Below are 22,522 nucleotides of genomic sequence, written 5' to 3' on the forward strand. Positions count from 1 at the left end.
CAGAGTGTAAAACCAGAAGGTTTTGACAATTCTGAATTTCCCATCCTTATTCCTAAAAATCAAAATGTCAAAATTGCCATAAAAAATAATCCTGTCTTCAGAATGCTTTTGGTTTTAATGAATCAACACTTTAACTGTCTGGTTTTTGTTGGTTTTTGTTTGTTTGTTTGTTTTGCCAAAACATCTCTACCTCAGATTTAAAGGCTGTCCCTCAGGACAAGTTTACAAAATTATGAGGACCATATTGGCTTATGTCCTTGCAGAAATAATTTTTATGCATTTCAAGCATGATAAAAATTATTGGCTATATTTGTTCCATTCTATCAGGTAAATATGTATATGTGCAGTTTCTTTGAAACATTTAATTATTTACTCAGGAGACCAGAACAGCTGTTCTGCCAGGTAAATACATTTTGAGGCAGCTTTTTAAAATGTGTATTATGTCAGATCTATTTTCACTTAAATGCCTTTTTTTATAATGCAAATTCTGTTAAAAGGCAAAATCTATTACATTCAGAGCCATTCTCTTCTATCATGTAAACATAGATTTGGGGGTCATGCTTTGCATAATAAAAATGCGCCAGCAAGATTCTTTGAAAAGTTATTCTTGCTTGATCTTGTGGGCCAGATTCTGATGTGTTCATTTGTAAGAGGAACAACAACCTTAGCTGAGTTTAGTTTTACATACTTACATAGGAAAGCAGTTTCCTGCATAGTAATATAACATACATGAGTGTGCTAGCATAAGTAACGTGAGTAGACATACAGGACTTGCACCCTTACTCCATGTCGTGGTTTAACCCCAGCCAGCAACTAAGCACCACACAGCTGCTCACTCACTCCCCCACCCCCTGGTGGGATGGGGGAGAGAATCAGAAGGGTGAAAGGGAGAAAACTCATGGGTTGAGATAAGAACAGTTTAATAATTGAAGTAAAATAAAATAGAATAGTAGTAATAGTAGTAGCAGTAATAATAATAATAATAATAATAATAATAATAATAATAATATACAATAATAATATATAAAGCAAGTGATACACTATACAATTGCTCACCATCCACCAACCAATGCCCAGCCCGTCCCCGAGCAGCAATCACTGCCCCCCAGCCAACTCCCCCAGTTTATATACAGAGCATGACATCATATGGTATGGAATAGCCCTTTGGCCAGTCTGGGTCAGCTGTCCTGGCTGTGCCCCCCCCCCCCTCCCCCCCCGCTTCTTGTGCACCTGGCAGAGCATGGGAAGGTGAAAAGTCCTTGACTAGTGTAAACTCTACTCAGCAAGAACCAAAACATCAGTGTGTTATCAACATTATTCTCATCCTAAATCCAAAGCACAGCACTATACCAGCTACTAGGAAGAAAATTAACTCTATCCCAGTGGAAACCAGGACACTCCAGAAAAAGATTGCGTGTGCTGAAACACTTGTCTGTGTCTCAGCATTCAGTCTGCATTCCAAGTAGATAACTCAGAAAGTAATTCCTTGATCACAGCAAACCTTTAACACCTATTCTAGAGCTGGAAATGCCTTTGGAACTAGGGCTGTCTTCTTCAGTTTTATGTTCACAGACTTTCTAGGAACAATTTGGCACCTTTCCAGAAGAGTTAGATTATCAGACAGGGTGGGCTTTTGAAGGTGATTTTTCTCTTAATCACTTTGTGAAAAGCCATTTCTAAAATTTAGCTTCCTAAGTTACTTTCCTGCTCATTTTCTTTAAAAGTAACAGGGGACTATCACCATGGCTATCAGTACTAAATGTATTACATGTTTAGGAGTAATGGTATTCTTGTGCTTGTGATACTCAAAGGTAAAGATTTTCAGCAAAAGAAATCAACTTTATTACACCAACCAATATCCTTCTTCTCCAGATCTCATGTGCTCAAAAGCTTGTTCTTTGTTTTTCTCAGTTTTTCTAATAAAAATATTTGTTTGTCTTGCTTTTCCTACAGATCTCACCCTTCTATTACCAGTAACTTTGACCTTATACCTTGCTTTATTAGTTTTTACACAAAGGGATTCCAAAAAGAGGAGCCCAAAAGAGATTCACCTTGGAAGCACTGGTCACCTGATGTTGATTTTATACATTCATTAACAGATTAATTTGATGTATTACAAGCTCTTTGAGTTATTAAGCATTTTGCACCAAATTTTGTAAGAAAATCGTGTATGATGTAAGGATAGGGATACTTATTTAGGTGAGTTGCAAGTGATTGCTGAAGAGAGTACTTTGATAATCCTGGGTTTTTCATTTCAAAACTGTGTGGAAATAGTCTCAGAAAAATTGATTCCCACAACCTTTCCAAGGGTTTTTGTTTTGACTAAATTAGAAGTACTTTATAGATAGCTGATAAAGATGGTATAACTCCACTGATGTTAGTGATGGTATCTGACATTTATGTTTTGATTGATGTAAGTATGTGTTTGACTGTGAGCAAGTAGGTGGATGTCAACAGATAAACAAATTAAAATTGCTGAACTCTATAGCTAACAATGCATTAAAAAAAAAAAAAATCTCCCCCCCAAATGCTGTTCTGCATTTTCTAATCTCACCCAGAAGGTTCTGTCTGAAAGCTGAACAATGTTTGAGACATTCCTCCTTCTGTTTGAAGTACCTTGCTCATCAGTCTGAACAACTTTAATAGTAACTTAGCATCATGTCTGTTACTGTTCTCCCTGCGCTTTTTCTCTTTTTTCTCTTGGGCTACTATGAGAAGTTAAATGATCCAACAACTTTGTCTTTTGTCACCTGGGAGTGCTGTGAATTTTATATGGTGGAATCAAGGCATTGGAAAGACACTATAAGTGAAACACCAGGATAAATTGGTACTCCCCAAATATGTTATGTTCAAGTTGGTTTTCCCAAACTATCAGTCTTTTCTCAAATAACAGGTATCTGATCAACAAATCATTGCTCATCTACAGTGGGTGTAGTTTAAAACTTTCTATCTTTTCACCAATCTTGTCCTAAACTGTGTAATGTAAGACTTCTTTCTGCAGTTAGCAGAACATTTCAAACTGGAAGGAATTCATTTGTTTTTATATATAAGTGGAATGACATCTCTGTCACTTGCCTGAAAACCAACATTCATTTGCTGATATTCATGCTTTAAGAATATTGTAATAGTTTGGTCATGTGCTGTGTTTCAACGTGATTTACAGCTATGTAAGCCTTCCCATTATTCTAGATCACAAAATTGGTCTTTATTATCCAGGCTCCCATCTTTGACATTAGCCAGTATCTGATGCTTCAGTAGAAAAGGTAAGAAATCAGTAACTGTTTAATTATATAACTGTGTGCTTCTAAACTGTATTTCTTCCTAATCCCATCAGATAGGGATGCCTTATGCATTGAAGCATCTTAGTCTATGTGTCAGATTTGCAAATACATTTAGCTGTCTAAGCTTCCATTAATTTCAGTGGAAGACTTAGTATCAAAATAAAAGTTATGTGTGTAAAATCTGTTGAGGAATCTCTGTTCCCACCACCTTCCTGCCCCATTTAAGTTTGCATAGTCCCTTTGTGTATACAATATCTAAAGGCTCTGTTAGATGAGATCTGCAAAACCTTGCTTCAGTGGTTTAAGATACTACCGTCTCTAGCTGTCTTCCCCTCTAACTGTCTTCCCCTCTCCTAGACCTATAGCAAAGCTGGCAAAAGGCTACATATGATTAGACTTCAGCTGCACCATCAGGAAGACTAGGATCTTCATTTAAATTAGAAGTAAAACCTTCAATCTGGAACACCTCAAGGAAGAGTATCCAGGGTGCTGTGACTTGCAGAGTAGGGGCAAGGTGAACTTCCAAGCAGGGCAGAGCCATAAACACTGAGAGATTTGCCAGAGATCATTTGTCAGCATCCTAAGCCTTTCCTGAAGTTTTCTTCCCAATTTATCTTGAGGTAATGAGCTCCACAGAAGAGTTAGTGTTAGTTTGAAAATATATGTGTATATAGAAGTATGCATATACAGAGATATTTTCTTTGCTATTATTTCCTGGATAGATATAGAAATCATAACATATACTTTGAAGTATTATTTTTATGTCTACAGAGTTGAGTATAAAGTACACCCTTTACCTTGTAAGAAAAAGAACAAGAATGTATGGACTTGAATGAATAAAAGGAGTTTAAAAATAAGAGCAGAATGTTATTGGTTTTTTGTTTGGTTTTGTTTGTTTGTTGTTTGGGTTTTTTTTAAAGGAATGAGTATAGTTCTGTTCAATATTCATTTTAAATATTCATATTGCATTGTTCTTTATTTCTAGTGTTTAAAAAATGGCTGTCATAAATTCTTATATTCCTGTCCTTTAAAATGTTTATGATTTAAAAATAAGTCAGTCAGCAGTGTTAAGACACAGTCTTTTAATTTGGGTAAGAATTGCTTTTGTAGAAACAGGCTTTTTTATCATACCAAAAGAATTCAGGATTAGAGACAACCTCAGGTTAAAAATAATTTTTAAGTCCATCTACAGAAAGCCTGAGTGATTCATATAGTTTCAGATCTTCCTGTGAATGTCCTTGGCTTTCAATTGTTCTTATTTACATATAGCCTAGTTTCAGAACAGAGACCTTTTAAACACATCGATAAGTCAATAAATCTATGCTTTTAATAGGGATGTACTTTTGTCCATTCTTTATTTTGGAGCATTTCATTATGCACTGTCCTGCATGACTATACACTGCTGAACATGAAATGTTTACATCCAATTGATTGGTTCTTTCAACACATTTGATTATCAGAAAGTGGAAAAAGGATGTTTTCAAGGTTTATTAAGGCATATGTTGACCTTTCTTTGTGAATATAAAAGCCTAATTCTATTGCCATTATCCCCACTGCAGAGGGGACGTGGTGCGATGCCTGGGAACATATAAACTCTCACAGCAGAACGGAGAAGTAACATTTCCAAGGACACATGACTTAAGGACACGCTTCTATTTTGGATGTAGACTTTACTTCTTCTTTCTAATGCCTTCTTCCAGCTGTGTTTGCAAATCTTACATAGAACTGCAAACACGGTCCAGAGACTCACATCTAATAACATCAACCTCTGCTTAAACACAGAATAACTGTCTGAACTTTGAAGCACTGCTTTCAGAAAGGAGTCCGAGGCACATTACCTATGAGCATTCCTCACTTTGCGTCTTGCCTTCTTGCCTGTAGACAGTTATCTCACAAACACCTATCACAGCAGTGTACCCATCAGTTATGTGTGCCCAAGCAAACAGGTTACCTTATGCCCTGGAGATCACATTCCTTTCAACCAGGACTGCTTTTGCAGGGTCACCATCTGTGATTCCAGTGGGCTTGGTGGAGCTGCGTGGTGTCAACGAGCTCAAAATCTTTCAGGCCAAGACTCTCAGGTGTGTTAAGGCAGCAGCTCCTACTGAAGTAAAAAATGTTTAAAGGTCTGTCTTTACACATCTCTGTAAGGAAATGAATTTCCAATTGTACCTTACAGATGGTACAAATTACTCCTATGATTGTTATAATCTTCACTATACATAAGGGGAATATCCATTATGACATAACTTGAGACCAATGGCAGAAAACTCTCCACACTATAAGAAATGGGATCTAAGCACTCTGGTAGAGGATCAAACAGGCAGGGGAAGAGATGAATCTATAGAGTTCCCAATATTTTCCTCCACAGTTTAAAGGATAGCAGGGTCAGCAAACAAAACAGAGAACAGGTTATCTTTATCATGATGCTCTTCATCCTATCTTTTAGTTATAGCCAAAGGCAGATTCACAGTGGCTATAACTTCCCTTCTGCCTCCCACTTCATGACATGACTATGACCATGGCATGATTCTGCCCATGGACACTGTGGCTGTACCTGTCTTTGCCTGTGCTGTTTGTGATAAAATCAATGACCTATTTAGGGTCTCAGAGTTCATAATGTTTCAGAGTGCAGCTACTTTGTACACTTAATGACAGTAAGAGTTAGAGTGAAGGGTACTGGAAGGACCTCTCTGGCTCTCTTTTGCTTAGTCATACCCACACCATGGAGCTAAGGGAAGTATCCAGTTAAGAAGTTTCTGATTATTTCAAGGGAAGACATGTGACTAAAATCCCTAGCTATTAAGAAACATAGCAAAGCATAACCCTGTGAAAAGTGTTTCTAAAACACCACTGATTTTCTGAAAGCTTCCATAAGTGAAAATGATAGTTTTCTTTAATACCTGGGACTGAAATAGGGAAATCAGTGTAGGAATCATTTCATGTTGGATTGTAGCAAACCAACCAACAAAATCAGATTCTGTACTTTGAAGCTGCACAAGCTCTAATCCTTTTCTAATTAGGGACAAAAGGCAAGCCAATAGACATTTCCTCTTTCCCCAATTTGGGACAATAATTTGTCTGTTTTGCCTTCTGCATTGCAGATTTTCTTAGTTAGGCTGGCTCCCTCTCTCTCCCTAGTTCATTCAGTTTTCAGACTCCTTGTACTACTAAAAGCTGGACAATTAAAAGATGAGCTGCGTTGTGCTGTAGCACAGTAGAACTTCAGCAGGTCAAAGGATTTCTGGTGTCTTTCGTATTATCATTGTCCAATTTCTCCCACAAGTGTTACATTGTGTATTCTGGGATACTGTTCCTCAGTCAATCTATTCTCCTAGGTTTATTTTTATATCAGATCGTCATCAAGTGGTCTTCATTTTACAAAGCACTGTTCTCAAAAGTAGGTATTATAATTCAGCATACAGTTATGAACACAATTACCTTTAGGTTTATTTAAAAAAAGATGAAAAAAAGAAGAAGAAAAAATAAGAAATGCATCTGAACAAAGAAAGTCTTTGTAGAAAGGTCAATTGGGTAAAGGGATAGTTGTTAAAAAAAAAAAAAAAGACAGATTGATCTAAGCTTCAGAAGTAGTAAAAATATACAAAAAAAGGATAGCTCAGACTCATATAAATGAAGCCAGGGAAAATAATTTACAGAAAATTTTTAGGTCTAATACAATATTAGTAGGTAATATTGTTAAAAAGTCAATATCTGATGCTTTTGAAGGAGTAAAACAAGATGGGGACTGATATGCTTTCGAGTGACTGGATCTGTATATGGGTGCAAGTGGGATTTTAAAGAGGTATTCTCAATAAGCAATAAGTTGGATATTTCTTTAGCCCAGTTATTAGGCTAAATTTCCACATTTGGTGTGGAAATGCCAGTACCTCCATTTCACAGATGAGGAATAGAGACATGGAGTATATGACTTATCCACTCAAGATTGAAGGGAAATGTCTTTACACCAAATCAGTGCTTAGAGCACTGGATCACGTGCTTTCTCCTCTCCTAAGGGAGGTCAAACAGAAACTACACTTCATTATTTATTTTCTTAAAGGGGAAGGTTCAAATTGCAAAAGAAACTCTAAAACTGTGTACAGTACTTTTTCTACTATGTGCAGAAGTCTGGACTGCAGTCTGGGAATGAGAAACTGTCTCTAGCAACACACAGCCCAGAAAACTCACTTCTTTAAATTTTGACTGTTGTCCTAAAAATATCTGTCTCTCTGTCTACTAATTTGACATCAGCCACTTCATACTCAGACAAACTTACATGGTACAAGGGGATGAGTTACTTTGGAGCATTCATTCAGTTTATGGACAGCAGGAAATCCTGTGCATTGAAGTTGACCTATAGGATCACCCTATGCAAATAAATAAAGAAATAAAAATACCACAAAGTCCACCCACACTATGGGAACTTATTTTAAAGTGCTTAATCATTCATAATATGTGGTGCTCCTGATTTTTCAGTCACTGGTGACTTTCTCTTGGATTTAACAGGACTATTTGAGTGAGTAAGGGAAATTCATGTAGGAAAAAGCAAGATATCAGGCTCTCCTTTTGTCACAAAATTATCTTGTAACAGAAATTTAAACAATTTCATTAAAACTTACAAAGATCTGGAAGCCCACAAAACCTGCTCTGTAGGATCAGCCTTCTTTTCTGTTTCGTTGCTAAAACAGTTAATATAATGTCAGCCCAAATGAGTGAGTAGAAGGGTGCTCCTATAATTGCTGGAAGAAACCTACAGCAATGTTTTTCCTACAGTTGAAGTGCCAGAGTTCCGAAAATCCTGGAGACCAGATCCACCAGGAATTTAAGAGTTTCCCTCAGAATTGTCTGATAGTCCATCTGACCCAAGAGTTTTTGAATAATGGGGCTTAATGAAAGCTCATTTTTTAAATAAATGCAGTTTCACTTGAAAAATCCTGGCCTGCTCTATCCTGTTATTCTTATCTCTGCATTTTCATTCAAAGCAGAAAAGCACAGTGCATTCTGTTTTGCAGAAATCTTAGGCTAGAAGTAGGGAGTGTCTGTTCCTGTTGTTGTTTTTATCTTTCCTCATTTTTATTGGTAAATTATCAAGCAGGATGTTCCCCCCTCCTGGTTTTAAACAGCTTAAACTGACTGTATTTCAAAAAAATGCAGATGTCTATATCTTTTATAGGAGGAAAGTAATTAAATTTTGTAAATGTTAGGAAAAAAGAAACTGTGAATGATATTCTGGAAAGTGACGGCATCGTAAAATATGTACAATCTGGTCAAGTTCCAATTAAAAAAAATGTGTGAGCATAAACAACCTTTAAAAATAGCAATGTAAAATTTACGAGTGAAGAGTGGATTTGGAAGTTGTAGCCACGCCCAACCACATTTTCTGTTCTCATCAACCTGGTTTCTAATTCTGCATACATTTTACATTTGCTGAAATTTTCATATATAAAGAAACTTTCTGCAGTTGATGTGGAGAATCATCGAGCCCTGTGCAGCACAGAAAAGGGATTCATCAGTTGTAGAAGAACATTGTGCTGACACTTCCATCTTGATCTGGCAAACATTTCCTTTCACTTTTGTTACTTGTTGCTGCTACATCTTCCAGCTGCTTGGAAATCATTTATATAAGATGAGCTGTTAGAGTGTGTTTAATTATTCATGTTTAAATACCTAACAAAGGGAAGCTAGGGGAGGTATCTACTAAACCCAAGGCTTTCTATTAACACATCTTCCTTGATCAGCTGTTCCCTTGTGAGCATTTTTTGAGGCAAAGGTTGGCTAAGCCTTTAGGAGTTGGTGGATTTGTTTTTCGGTCCTCTTAGGTGTCATGAAAGTTCCCAATTACTTTAACTCAAACCCTCAAATTAATGTATGTCACTATAATTAAGTTTAACTGAACTTTGAACACCTTTTCATTCTTAAAATCTTTGTCCAACTGCTGTGTAGTCCTGAAGTTCCCTAGAGCATACAGATTTCTAACTTATAAACACTTAGGTTTCTCTGGCACCTGAAGTTTTAATTCTGGGTGTCTCTGTGCAGTCAAGTGTTAAGAAAATTTCAATTGTCTGCATTACTGAGCTATTCCAGAAAGTCTTTCCTGTCCTAAGATGGGAGACACCCAGGGCTATCAAAAACTTCAGCTAGCCAAAATTAAGCCATCACTTAAATTCATTCAGCCTAATGTGGAGAGACTAAAGCTGTTCTGTGTAATATGAAAAAATCAGTTATTTAGCTAGAGTGAGGGAGTATAAATAAGAAAACTATGCCAATGTACCTCCCAATGGCTCGAGCACTCATCTGAGAGGGCAAAACCCCTGAGCCCTGAACTGAAGAAACATTTGAATTTTACATGAAAGAGTCACTGGAAAAAAACCTGTTAGTCACTGAAGTGCAGACTTTAATCCATGACCCTCCTTCCTAAATGAGTGCACTAACCACTAGGCAGTCTTTTATCTTATATTTTGACTCTAACGAACTATTAAAAAATGTTAGCAAAACTGTAGTTCTTCACATGAAATGTTGATTCTGGTCATCTTTCTCCTGAGAAGAGTTTTGTAGCGTTCGTTACATATCAAGGCTATACCGGCGGATCTCCAGCCGACCTGGGCTGGGGAAGGAACAGTCAGCACACGCAGTGTGGGTGTTCAATTCCCCCGTTTATTGCACAGTAGTTTACCTTTATACCCCCAGCAGTAGGCGTGTCATGTTATAAGGGGCGGAGACAAGGGAGGGTCGACCTTTCACTCTTTCCGTACAGCGCGTGATCTTCCGGTCGCCAGCCCTTATCTTACTACAGAGTTTCAAAGCTTTTGTCTATTTCTCTCCAAGTCTGCGTAAGTACAGTAACAGCTGGACTAATTTTACCTCTTCCCAGTTACTGAAAGAGGAGGTTCAGGCTCTTAGTTTAAGGCAGATCTGCAGTCTGTCAGTGCCTACTGAAGGGAAAGGTCTTACTCAGTGGAAAGGGGAGGATGATTCCTCCCCTCTCCAACCATTTCCCTCCTCATTGGATTATACAAGTCCCAGCAATACTCAGGAGATATTTGGACCAGAAAAAAACAAACAAATACTTTTCTGCAAATATCTTGAGCTTGGATTTCTGTCTTCTGCTGTTTCCCATGCAGTCAAGTACATAATGGTGAAGAATGAACGCATATAATACTTTATTTAAACAAATATAAACATTAATCCTATGTGAAGAGGGTGTTTTATAAAGCACTTTTTTTCCCTGTAACTTTTAACTCCATTGAAGTTAGTTTAACATATCCTTGGTTTCTTGATTTAACAGCATAACTAAAAAAATAAATATTAACATTTTAGAATATGATGAAAATCCAATGAAGTAGCTGTTGGAAGTTGGTAGGATGGTAAATAAGAGTCTGGTCAGAATTTCAGTTGGTACACAAGAGATGGCAATCAAAATTTGATTTGGACTATAAATGGTCATTGATTTCTTTCCAAAATGTCTCAGTTCCTCACCTCTGAAGAAAACTAAGCCAAAATATATTGATTTCTTAATTCAACACATGTTTTTGAGCAGTTTTGGCTGACCCAGATTTTTATGTTCTGGAAAAGTAGCTATTAATTAGAGAAATATTGGACTCTCTTCTTGCCAAATGAAGTCAGTACCTGCCTCACCTTTGCTATCCATAGTGGATGGGAAAGATAAAGACAAAAACAAAGAGGCATTGACTGCTGAATAGAAGCTGTTTGTCAAAAGATGCAAGGTTATATCTTTTCTGCTACATAGTTATGCCCCGTCTTCACTCCCAGATCCTTCTGTATTTTTTTGTTCCCATTTACCTCGTTACCTAATATACCATTTTATCTTTCTATCCACCTCTTCGTTGAAAGGATAAAAAAATCAGAGAACACTGCTAACCAAGAGATCTGTGTTTATAACTAAATAAATTAAGATTCCAAAGAGAGCCTGCTAGGAAACACTGCAGCTTTCAGTGGTGCAATGTTTTGCTGCCTCCTCACTTGATGAGAGAAATCACATTTTGAAGAATACTTTCCATGCAAGACATTTTTCTTCCTATCTTCTTCATTTGCACCACCTGCTTCAGGAAATATGTATTTTCCACATACTGCTCAAATGAACTAATCTATTTTCACTATGTGTCTTTTTTGGCAAAATATCTACAGTATTTTTTTTTCATAAAGACAAATTCTGTTCTTCTGGTATTTTTCCACTTCCTTTTTCTTTTTTATTAATAAAAAAATATGATCCCTTATTTCCTGCTCAGGAGAAAAAAAAAAAAAAAAAGAGGAAGAAAAAAAAAACCATCAAAGAAAGAGCAAGGAAAATGTAAAGACAAAAGAAACCATATTGAAGCCTGGAGAAATTAAAAATTTAAGGCCAGAACCCCAACTATCTTAAAATGGCATAGCTTCATTGAAAATCTGTCTGTGAATTTTTAATTGTTTAGTGTCTTTTGCGATGACATTTCTGCAGATAGCAGAATGAAGGAAAAACTGCCATTTCTTTATCATTTGGACTGAAACTGCCAATACTGCGTCAGCTAGGAAAGATGAATTACTCCATTCATCTTCTACTGAAGGTGTTTAAGTAGAGCTAGGTCCATGGGAAACCCAGTTTCCCAAACAAAACTACATTTCTTACCAATGCAGAATCTATTTTGCAACAAGACTTCTACTATCAGCATGTGCACTTATCTATCCATCTTTCCAAGCATTCTTTGTTTTCTTCTGGGAAAAAATCCTTCCAGGTGAAGAATCTGTTTGTAGCATTCAAGGCAGATTTTAGTCTCTTTTTTCTTTTTTTTTTTTTTTTTTGTTTGTTTGTTTGTTTCAAAATCCCCAAAAGTCATGCCAGGGATTAAAAGACCTCTGTGTAAAGTCCTGAGTTATTTTATTTATTTCTTAGTAATCTGTGGATATTTGATATTTATTTTCAAAGGCTGACGCTTGATATACTCTGTGTCAATACGGAGAAGACACCAAAAGTTGAATTCATAGTGGTCAGAAAATATGTATGTGAAGGGCAAAAAGGCATAAGCTTTTCATCTGAATATCTAAAACAAATTTATTAAGGTCAATAGTAAAGAGATGCATCTGCTCATGATTTTGTTTTTGTTGGGGTGTTTTCGGTTTAGTCTCTTGATTTTTTGGTTTTGTTTTGGGGTTTTTAGGGTTTTGTTTTTTGGGTGAATTTCTGCTACCTTTATCTTCATTTGAGTCTTTCATTTTCTTCCAGCTTTCATTTGTTTTCTTTGTCCTCAGGTTAGCCACAGAGGGAAGATACAGGTTGTAAATGCTGCTTGATTTTCTTTCTAAATAGGTGTGTTCCCATAAGATGTTTCTGTTAAAATAGAGGCATAGCAGAGCAGTGATAGTTTAGAAGGTGAAAAAGCCCAAAGGTGTAGATATCTGTAGGGAATAGCCAGTTGTTAAAAGCATGGATCTGTGCTTTTGTACATTTAAGTCTCTTTTTGTAAAAAGCACTGGCAATAGTTAATGTCTGAGCTGGATCCAGTTTAATACCTTGCAGACACCTTTTCAGACAGCATCTGTCTTCCCCTGCAGGATGCCAGTAAAACAGGTAGACAGTCTCACTTCTGAAGCAAAAGGAGTACCTCAGTATTTTTACTATTGCCTTCAGAACAACAGATTTTCTGACACTAGAATTTACCCAGCAAAAAAGGGTATGGAAAAAGCTATGATTTTGCCCAGCACTGAGTTTAATACTATTGGTCATGACTATTGGTCATTACCAATGTCTGAGTGCTTTCCATAGAACACTAGGAATAAAGACGCCAAGGAAATTTAAAGATGCTAATGATTCTCGTATTTGGTGACCAGTACTGTGCCTCTCAAACTTTTTTGAGGGATTGGAGTTGGTCTGGGTTGCGGCTAGAAATGGGTATCCATATTTACAATGCTTTTTTTTTATTGGTTTTGTTTTTTTTCAGGCAGAAGGATACAGTTTCATACGTTAATGATGATGCTATAGTACAAGTCTGTGAAGACTAGAGTCAGGAGCACATGTACTCAGAGCGTCAAATTCTATCTTTCAGTGTTGTGTTAAATGGATGTTGAGAGCAGGAGGCACAGCCCTCTGTGTCTGATACCTTCCAAAAATCCAGTGAGACACAACGGTAAAGAGTCACTGAGGGTTAAGTGAGCATTTTCAATATACTCCGTAAAATTCACCTATGGACAGCTTCCCTCTTTTTGAACACAGGTCTCAGTGAAAGCACACTAAAATCCATGAGAGCCTTTCTCCTGCCTTCAGAGTTCTTGGGATACTTGAGGACATGCCTTTAAATATTATTAATGATGCAAATGGGCCTAATATCACTTCCCCGCATGAGTCATTAAATAGTCTGGGCAAGAGCAAGGATAGCTAATATAACAAGAAATGTTTTCTTTCACATAAGAACAATGGGAATGTCTGTCATGGATTACATGAGTCTCTAAAGACAAGAAATATCAGAAGGATGCACTAAGGAATATATAGTACTAGGAAACTGTAAGTCATAGATAAAGCATCCTTCCTGCACTTCCATACACTAATCCCTTCCTCCCCCCACCCCACCTTCTTTGTTCCAAAATCAGATGTCAAAAAAAGAAAAGGGGAAAGACCTCTGAAACATCACTAAGGAGAAGAGCTCATGAACACAACTCTGCTGGGCAATAAGCAGTAGCATGGGTTATTATGCCCATGTCCCAGCCAAAGGCAGGAAGGAAGATCAGAATCCATGGTGATACAGGGCAGGACAAAAGCTTGGCAACGAAGATGCAGCTCGTAGAAAGACCAAGGATGGGACTGTCTTGGATCAAGCTCAACAAAGCAAATGAAGAATTGTGCCTGACTGCTGTATTTGGTTGTGAAAAAGCATTAATGACTTAAGGAAAAATTGGTTATCCTTGTTGGTTAAAAAGCAGGAAAAGCTGCCAGGAATGCTTTTGTAACAAGTATTCTAGAAGGAGCAAAACATAGATAATTTCCAGAAGCTGATTTTAGTTTTATGAGGCATGTATTAGTTATTATTACCTGTTTTGGGTTTTCCCAATAAGGGTGTAAATACTTCTGCTGCATTAAAAGAATCAAAGTTCAACATGTCTAATAACTAAACTCTTACTGAAGTTGAAAGTTTCCTTCCTTGTAAATTAAGGGTGATGAAAACAGAAATAAGATCATAAAAGTGACTCGGCACTGGTGAGGCTGCACCTCAAATACTGTGTTCAATTTTGGGCCCCTCACTACAAGGACATCGAGGTGCTGGAGTGTGTCCAGAGAAGGGCAACAAAGCTGGTGAAGGGTCTAGAGCACAAGTCTTATGAAGAGCAGCTGAGGGAGCTGGGGCTGGTTAGTTTGGAGAAGAGGAGGCTGAGGGGAGACCTTATCACTCTCTACAACTACCTGAAAAGAGGTTGTAGTGAGGTGGGGGTTGGTCTCTTCTCCCTAGTAATGAGTGATAGGACGAGAGGAGACGGCCTCAAGCTGCGCCAGGGGAAGTTTAGGTTGGATATTAGGAAAAACTTCTTCACCGAAAGGGTAGTCAGGCATTGGAACAGGCTGCCCAGGGAAGTGGTTGAGTCTCCATCCCTGGAGGTATTTAAAAGATGCGTAGATGTGGTGCTTAGGGACATGGTTTAGTGGTGGACTTGGCAGTGCTAGGTTAACAATTGGACTTGATGATCTTAAAGGTCTTTTCCAACCTAAATGGTTCTATGATTCTATGATAAAAGCAATGAGATCTGAAAAATCTGGGATTCTCTGTGTCCTTTCTGTGAAAATAAAATCTGTGAACTCTCCCACAAAAGATATTTGACATATTTGGCAGGGGCTATAGGCAATGCATATCCTCCATTATCCAATGTGAGCCATACCAGACTTGAATGTGACATGATTCAGGTCCTTTTGAAAGGACTAACGTGTCCCACAAAATTTTCAATTGTGATTTGCTGTTGTTCATTTTTTGAAGGAAATGGAAAGGGCATTTTAAGCAAGTTTGGGAGCAAAAGGGAAAAATACAGATGCAGGGGCATTAATCTCCTGTGGATAACTTATGTATCTCAGGGTCCATATTTTAAGTAAATGTTCACTGCATCATTAAACTTGGGTGTTTATACTATGCATCAAAAATAGAAATTTTGTTCAGTTGGAGAACGCAAAGATTTGCAGGGCAGTGTGTAAAACAACACAATTCCATTGATTTCCATGGAGATGCAGCAATTTACATCAGCTGGGACTATGCCCCACAGTCTCATCTCCTCAACAAAAAATAAAGTCAAACTGTGAATATGGAAAAGCAGGAATCTGCCTAACTTCTTTTGACTTTGAGAAGGTTACAGACAAGGTTGACAGTGTCAATGTATACAGCATGATTTATCTGGAGTTTCAGAAAGCCCTCAATAAAGTTCCACATGACAGGCATCTGTTTAAGTTAAAAGCTACAGGGATCCAGGATAAGACATGGAAGTGAATAAAGAAATAGGTAAAAAAACAGAACACAAAGGCTACCTGCTCGATGAGCTACACTGCTTCCCCAACAAGGTTGATAATGGCATTTTTGACATAATTGTGTTAGTTCTTGTAGTTGCAGGAGACACCTGAAAATGTTTATTGCAAAAGGATAAAGAAGAGAAAAAAAGAAAGAAAAAATAAGAAAAGGAAGAAAGGGGAAGAGAAACGTTGCTAAATAACCTGAGCAAGATTAATTTCTATTTAAACTGACCCTAGACTTGCTATTGTTTTACAGATTGTTGCAGCATGTGATCAAGAAGGGCAGTAGAAAATAAACACTTCCAATAAGCAGGAAACCAGTTCTCCAGCAGCTGAGTAGAATGCAGCTGCTTAAATGCAACCAAGCTACAATCAGCTCCAAGTTGAGAGCTTGTTATAGTGGAGGGCATGGGATACAATCAGGCTGGATCAGTAGGGAGAGCAGACTCCCCTTTGATCTTCTTTCAGCTATCATGCATGTATAAAAAATGCAAATAAAATAGACCCACTGTTTTCTGTAAATTAAAGGAATTTTTCCCCCCTCAAATTATCGAGCCATATTTTTTCCATGTGCTTTCAAACAAATTAAACCAGCTTGAAAAAAAGGGACTTAAATATATTGATTGCATAAAAGTGGGAGTTCTGCATAATCAGCTTCCAAGAGTTCTTAAATCTCTGTATATAAACTGTTTAAAAGTAAATTAAAATTATTCCTTAATGAAATACAAATCTGAAGTCACTTGAATAACTAATCATTTTATGACCCATGCAGTGAATTTTTAATGCCTGCCTCTACCTGATTATTTTAGATATGTCTGTGTTGTAAATTAAAAGCTACATAAACGATTAATGTGTTGATACAGATCAGTGAGCTGACTATACTGTATCTGATTCCTCAGGACATAGAGTGTCTGATTCACCTCACTCCTATTTTATGGAGTCCAGATTTATTCCACATTTGTTCTTGGTTAAAACCTTATTTGAAGAATTTGAATGGACTTTGTATAGGATTTACAGCACTGAGGTTACCCACACCTTATAGACCTACAGTTTGCAAAAAATCTACCACAGGTAAAGAGGCTATTATTTCTACAACAATTACCATGCACTTGCAGAAAGTATTTTATCCATGGTACTCAAATTGCTTTGCAACCATTAATTAAGTCTTACAGTTCACAAATCCCCTTTGAGGTAGGTAACTATTAGGATTTCTATCTACAGCCTGGTAAACAAGGACAGAGGCATTGACCGCTTGAAATAGGAATAGATTTGGGAATAGAAGCCAGGTGTCCTGACTTTTAGTTTCCTACTTTAATGGCTAGAAAAAAAAACCTCCCGTAAGAATAAAAAGCACATTTTAAAAGTACAAGCTGAGTCCCTGAAGTGAAGGAGAAAAAATGAGATCTGTAAAATATTTAAAACTCATGGACTATTGAAGTTGGCACATGTTTGTATGTGGGAATTTGCTGAAAGGAAAAAAACAAGCCCAGTGGAATAGCATTTTACCTTTACCTGGACCAGTAACAGGGATTTGCCCTGTCTTATTGGGTCCCATGATTTTCTTGCATTAACAAGCAATCAGCTGGGTCTGCTACTGTTGCAGTGGAAGTGCTGTTGCTATTTTGCTTTAAGTGCTGCCATGATCAGTTGCCTTGAACTGTAAAAGCATAACTTCTGAATCATATTTGCTTGCTTTGTTTTCGCTGATCTTTCCTTCCAGCTTCCATAAATGAGCTTTGTTTCTTGATAAAAGTATTCCATTTGCTGAGTAAAGTTAAAAAGCCACAATTTAACTGAAAATCTGATGTTGGTATTCAGGTGCATTTTTGCTTTTTATCAGTGTGTGCCTCTGGGCTAAATTAGAGCCCAGTATAATGAATGCTTGTGATAGAATAGGGAGCACTATCGAACAATCCCATTGACATGTGGGAGAGCATTTATGTGTGATCTTACTGCTAGATGAAGTTTTTACAAGACCAAACCCTTTGTCATTGAAATGCATTCTGGTTTTACTACAAAATAAATGAAAATAAGTCATTTTACAACATGTGAAGATGTGGCTTATGAACATTAAAATATGGAGTCATACAGAAAAGCCCACTCACATCACCTTTTGACCTTTTCTGTACTGATAATTTAAAAATGAGGAGAGTATTTGTAGTAGAGAAGATACTGTAGATAATTTAGAATGGATGAAAGGATGAAAACTTCAATCAGGTCAAAATATATTTACTCTCACTTACGCCTGTGTAAATCCAGAATAACTTTACCAGAGTCTCCAGTATTACCTTGGATTTTAAGAGAGTTATTGAGACTGGAGGCTGTTCCATTATATTATCAATATGGAAACCTGCAATTACCTCTCTAAAAGATAACAAAGAGCCTGTCAATCCTCTTTCTTTATCCTTGTTTGATCTGGATTGCTGATGTGCTGTTTTTTGCAGCATCTGATGTATGTTAATTTACAGAGTATGTTTGTGACTTCTGTTGATAAGGACTCATTTATTTTTGTTTGATTCCTTGTAAACTGACCAAGCAGTGAACCCCTGTATACTCTTTAAACCATTTTACATATGTATTGCACACTGTCATAATTGTGGTATTGAAATAAAAAGCAAGCCATCAAGACTTGCAGTCAGAAGAAAAGAAAAAGTCCTTCATGTGTTTGAAGGGTACTGTTGATGTTGGTTTTTTTTTTTCCAAATTTATTAGTGGTCTCACAACCTTTTTAGGTTCATATGATGAAATCTCTATGTATCAGGTAAGTATGCTGAAGTTCATAATACAAGTGCCTACTGATTTCCATAGGAGAAGGAATTCACTCCTTTTAAAAGCAGAAGGGATAGTTACGTGGTAAATGCTTTCACGTCCTGGATAAAGTTAACTGTAGATTTTTACCCAGTGATCCTTGCAGTGGGGAAAGCATGTTCAGCTTGGATTTATAAGTGAGAGCAGTCAAGCTGAGCAATATGTGGTGCAACCAAAACCTGTCTTAGCAAGAGCTGTTAAAATAACAGTATTAATTGTTCTGGCAGTCAGTGGCTAGTGGAGCTGATTTATTCAGTAAATACCATTAAAAAAATCATCTGTTCTTCAGAATTTAAGTACAACCAGACAAAGGTTATTTTGAGTCTTATTATAAGCTACCCTGAAACTAACACTCTGAACACATATATATGCTATCAAAATAGCCCTCAAAGCTATACTTTATTTTTCCTGGCATTCATTTTTCATTTTTTTGTTTTGTTTTGTTTTTTTTGTTACTATTAGTATTGGTGTTATGCCTTCTTCTAGTCCAGAACATCTCAACCTCACTTACAGTTCACCTCAAGACCCAGGACTTGTTTGTTTTCTATTTTTTTTTGTAGATTTTGTTTGGAGGGGGTGGGCACGGTGTGTTTGGTTTGGTGGGTTTTTTTGTTAGTCACCTTCATCATGTTGGTGTTCTTCATAGAATCACAGAATGGCTTGGGCTGGAAGGGACCTTAAAGATCATCTAACTCCAACCCCCCTGCCATGGGCAGGGATGCCACCCACTAGACCAGGTTGCTCAGGGCCCCGTCCAACCTGGCCTTGAACACTTCCAGGGATGGAGCGTCCACAGCCTCTCTGGGCAACCTGTTCCAGTGTCTTACCACCCTCTGAATAAAGAATTTTTTCCCAACATCTAATCTAAATCTCCTCTCTTTCAGTTTGAAACCGTTCCCCCTTGTCCTATTGCTATCTGCCCTTATAAAGAGTCTCTCCCCCTCTTTTATATAAGCCCCCTTTAAGTACTGGAAGGCCACTATAAGGTCTCCCCGGAGCCTTCTCTTCTCCAGGCTGAACAACCCCAACTCTCTCAGCCTGTCTTCATAGCAGAGGTGCTCCAGCCCTCTGATCATCTTTGTGGCCCTCCTCTGGATCCGTTCTAAAAGGTCCACATCTTTCTTGTGTTGAGGGCTCCAGAGCTGGATGCAGTACTCTAGGTGGGGTCTCACGAGGGCAGAGTAGAGGGGCAGAATCACCTCCCTCGACCTGCTGGCCATGCCTCTTCTGATGCATCCCAGGATACAGTTGTCTTTTTGGGCTGCTAGTGCACATTGCTGGCTCATATGCAGCTTTTCGTCCACCAGGACCCCCAAGTCCTTCTCTGCATGGCTGCTCTCAATGAGTTCTTCTCCCAGTCTGTACTCATGTCTGGGATTGCCTCGACCCAGGTGCAGGACCTTACACTTGGACTTGTTGAACCTCATTCAGTTCATATGGGCCCACTTCTCAAGCTTGTCCAGGTCCCCCTGGATGGCATCTCATCCTTCAGGTGTGTCAACTGCACCACTCAGCTTCGTGTCGTCCGCAAACTTGCTGAGGGTGCACTCTATCCCACTGTCTATGTCATTGATAAAGATATTGAAAAGCACCGGTCCCAAGACAGAGCCCTGAGGGACACCACTCATCACCAGTCTCCACCTGGACATAGAGCCATTGACTGCAATTCTCTGGATGTGTCCATCCAGCCAATTTCTTATCCATCGAATAGTCCACCCTTCAAATCCATATCTCTCTAATTTAGAAATAAGGATGTCGTGTGGGACTGTGTTAAAGGCTTTACAGAAGTCTAGGTAGATGACATCAATCGGTCTTCCCTTATCAACTGTTGCAGTCACTCTATCATAGAAGGCCACCAGATTGGTCAGGCACGATTTGCCCTTAGTGAATCCGTGCTGGCTTACTCGGATCACCTCCTTGTCTTGCATGTGCCTTAACATTGCTTCCATGAGGATCTGTTCCATGATCTTCCCAGGCACAGAGGTGAGGCTCACCAGTCTATAATCCCCTGGGTCCTCCTTCATACCCTTTTTAAAAATAGGGGTGATGTTACCCTTTTTCCAGTCACCGGGGACCTCACCTGACTGCCATGACTTTTCAAATATGATGGAGAGTGGTCTTGCAACTACATCAGCCAGTTCCCTTAGGACCCTGGGATGTATGTCATGAGGTCCCATAGACTTCTGTTTGTTTAGTTTTATCAGGTGGTCTTGAACTTACTCTTCACTTACAGTGGGAGGGCCTTCACTCCCCCAGCCCCCTCTTAGAGGTTCTGGTACTTGGTAGGTGCAGGAAGCCTGTCTGCCAGTGAAGACTGAGACGAAGAACTCGTTGAGCACCTCAGCCTTCTCCATATCCATTGTCACCAGTTCCCCATTCATGTTTATCAGAGGGGGGACACTCTCCTCAGCCTTTCTTTTCTGACTAGTGTACTTATAGAACCCCTTCTTATTATTCTTCACATCCCTTGCCAATTTCTGTTCCATCTGTGCCTTGGCCTTCCTGATCCCATCCCTACATGTCCTAGCCATTTCCCTGTACTCTCCCCAGGCTATGTGTCCCTGCTTCCACTGGCTGTGCATTTCCTTCTTACGCCTAAGACTGAGGAGGAGGTCCTTGCTCAGCCACACCGGTTTCCTTCTTGCCCTGCCTGATTTCTTACACAGGGGGATGGAGAGCTCTTGTGCTCTAAGAAAAGTGTTCTTAAAGAGTTTCCAGCTCTGTTCTGTTCCTTTGTCCTTAAGGACAGTTTCCCAGGGGATCTCATCCACTAAATCTTTGAACAGCTGAAAGTTTGCTTTTCTGAAGTTCAGGGTCCTGACTTTGCTCTTTGCCAGGCCCATGTTTCTTGAGATCACAAACTGAACCAGGGCGTGGTCACTACAGCCTAAACTGCCTCCAGTCTTCACCTCTTTAATGAGTTCCTCTGCATTGGTGAGCACCAGGTCCAGCAATGCTTCTTCTCTGGTTGGTTTGTCTAATACCTGGACCAGAAAGTTATCTTCAGCAGACTCCAGTAGTCTCCTGGATTGCTTGCAGCCTGCTGTATTGCTTTCCCAGCAGATATCTGGGTGGTTGAGATCACCCATCAGGATGAATACCGGCCAGCATGATGCTTCCTGTATCTGAAGGAAGAAGGCCTCATCAACAGGCTCCTCTTGATCAGGCAGCCTATAGTAGACCCCAACCACAAGGTGACCTTTATTGGTCTGACCCTTAAGTTTTACCCACAAGCTCTCAACTAGCTCATGGTTGGTTCTCAGAGGCAGCTCCTCAGAGTCTATCCATTTTGTAACATATAGGGCAACACCCCCTCCCCTCCTTCCCAGTCTGTCTCTTCTGAATAGCTTGTAGCCTTCGATTGCCGTGTTCCAGTTGCGTGAATCATCCCACCATGTTTCTGTGCTAGCAATCAGGTCATAGTTATCTGATTGCACCATGGTCTCCAACTCCTCTTGCTTGTTACCCATGCTGCGTGCATTAGTGTAGAGGCACTTCAGCTGGGCTGCCGGCCTTGTCACCTTTTGGGAGGAGCCTTCACTAGTTCCTTTGGGATGATTTACAGGCATTTCCCTGCTGCCTCCCGAGGTGTTCCCTCATTCTTCCCTGTTCCTCTGAAGTACATCCTCTCCCTCCGCTGAATCTAGTTTAAAGCCCTGCTGATAAGTCCAGCCAGCTTACTCCCCAGAACATTCTTACCCCACCTCATCAGATGCATCCCATCTGTTGTCAACATGCCCCGCCTCTCAAAGGTACATCCGAGATCATAGAACCCAAAGCCCTGACCATGGCACCAACCATGCAGCCAGTCATTCATCTGATCTATTCACCTACTTCTTCCTGGGTCCCCGCCTCCTGCTGGGAGGATAGAGGAGAACACAACCTGCACTCCCAATCCCTTCAACATCTTTCTGAGGGATATGAAGTCCCTTTTGATGTTTCGGATTTTCCTTGTTGTAGC

General features: G+C 39.0%; 1 pseudogene; it reads right to left on the reverse strand.

The window, feature by feature from the left end:
* Nucleotides 1-22,130, reverse strand: part of LOC104011771 (uncharacterized) — a 39,824-nt pseudogene extending 17,694 nt beyond the window's left edge.
* Between the last annotated feature and the right edge of the window lie 392 nt (nt 22,131-22,522).

This window comes from Nipponia nippon, unplaced genomic scaffold, assembly GCF_047370975.1.
Source record: "Nipponia nippon isolate SJK-2023a ecotype South Korea unplaced genomic scaffold, ASM4737097v1 scaffold_29, whole genome shotgun sequence".
Lineage (NCBI taxonomy): Eukaryota > Metazoa > Chordata > Aves > Pelecaniformes > Threskiornithidae > Nipponia > Nipponia nippon.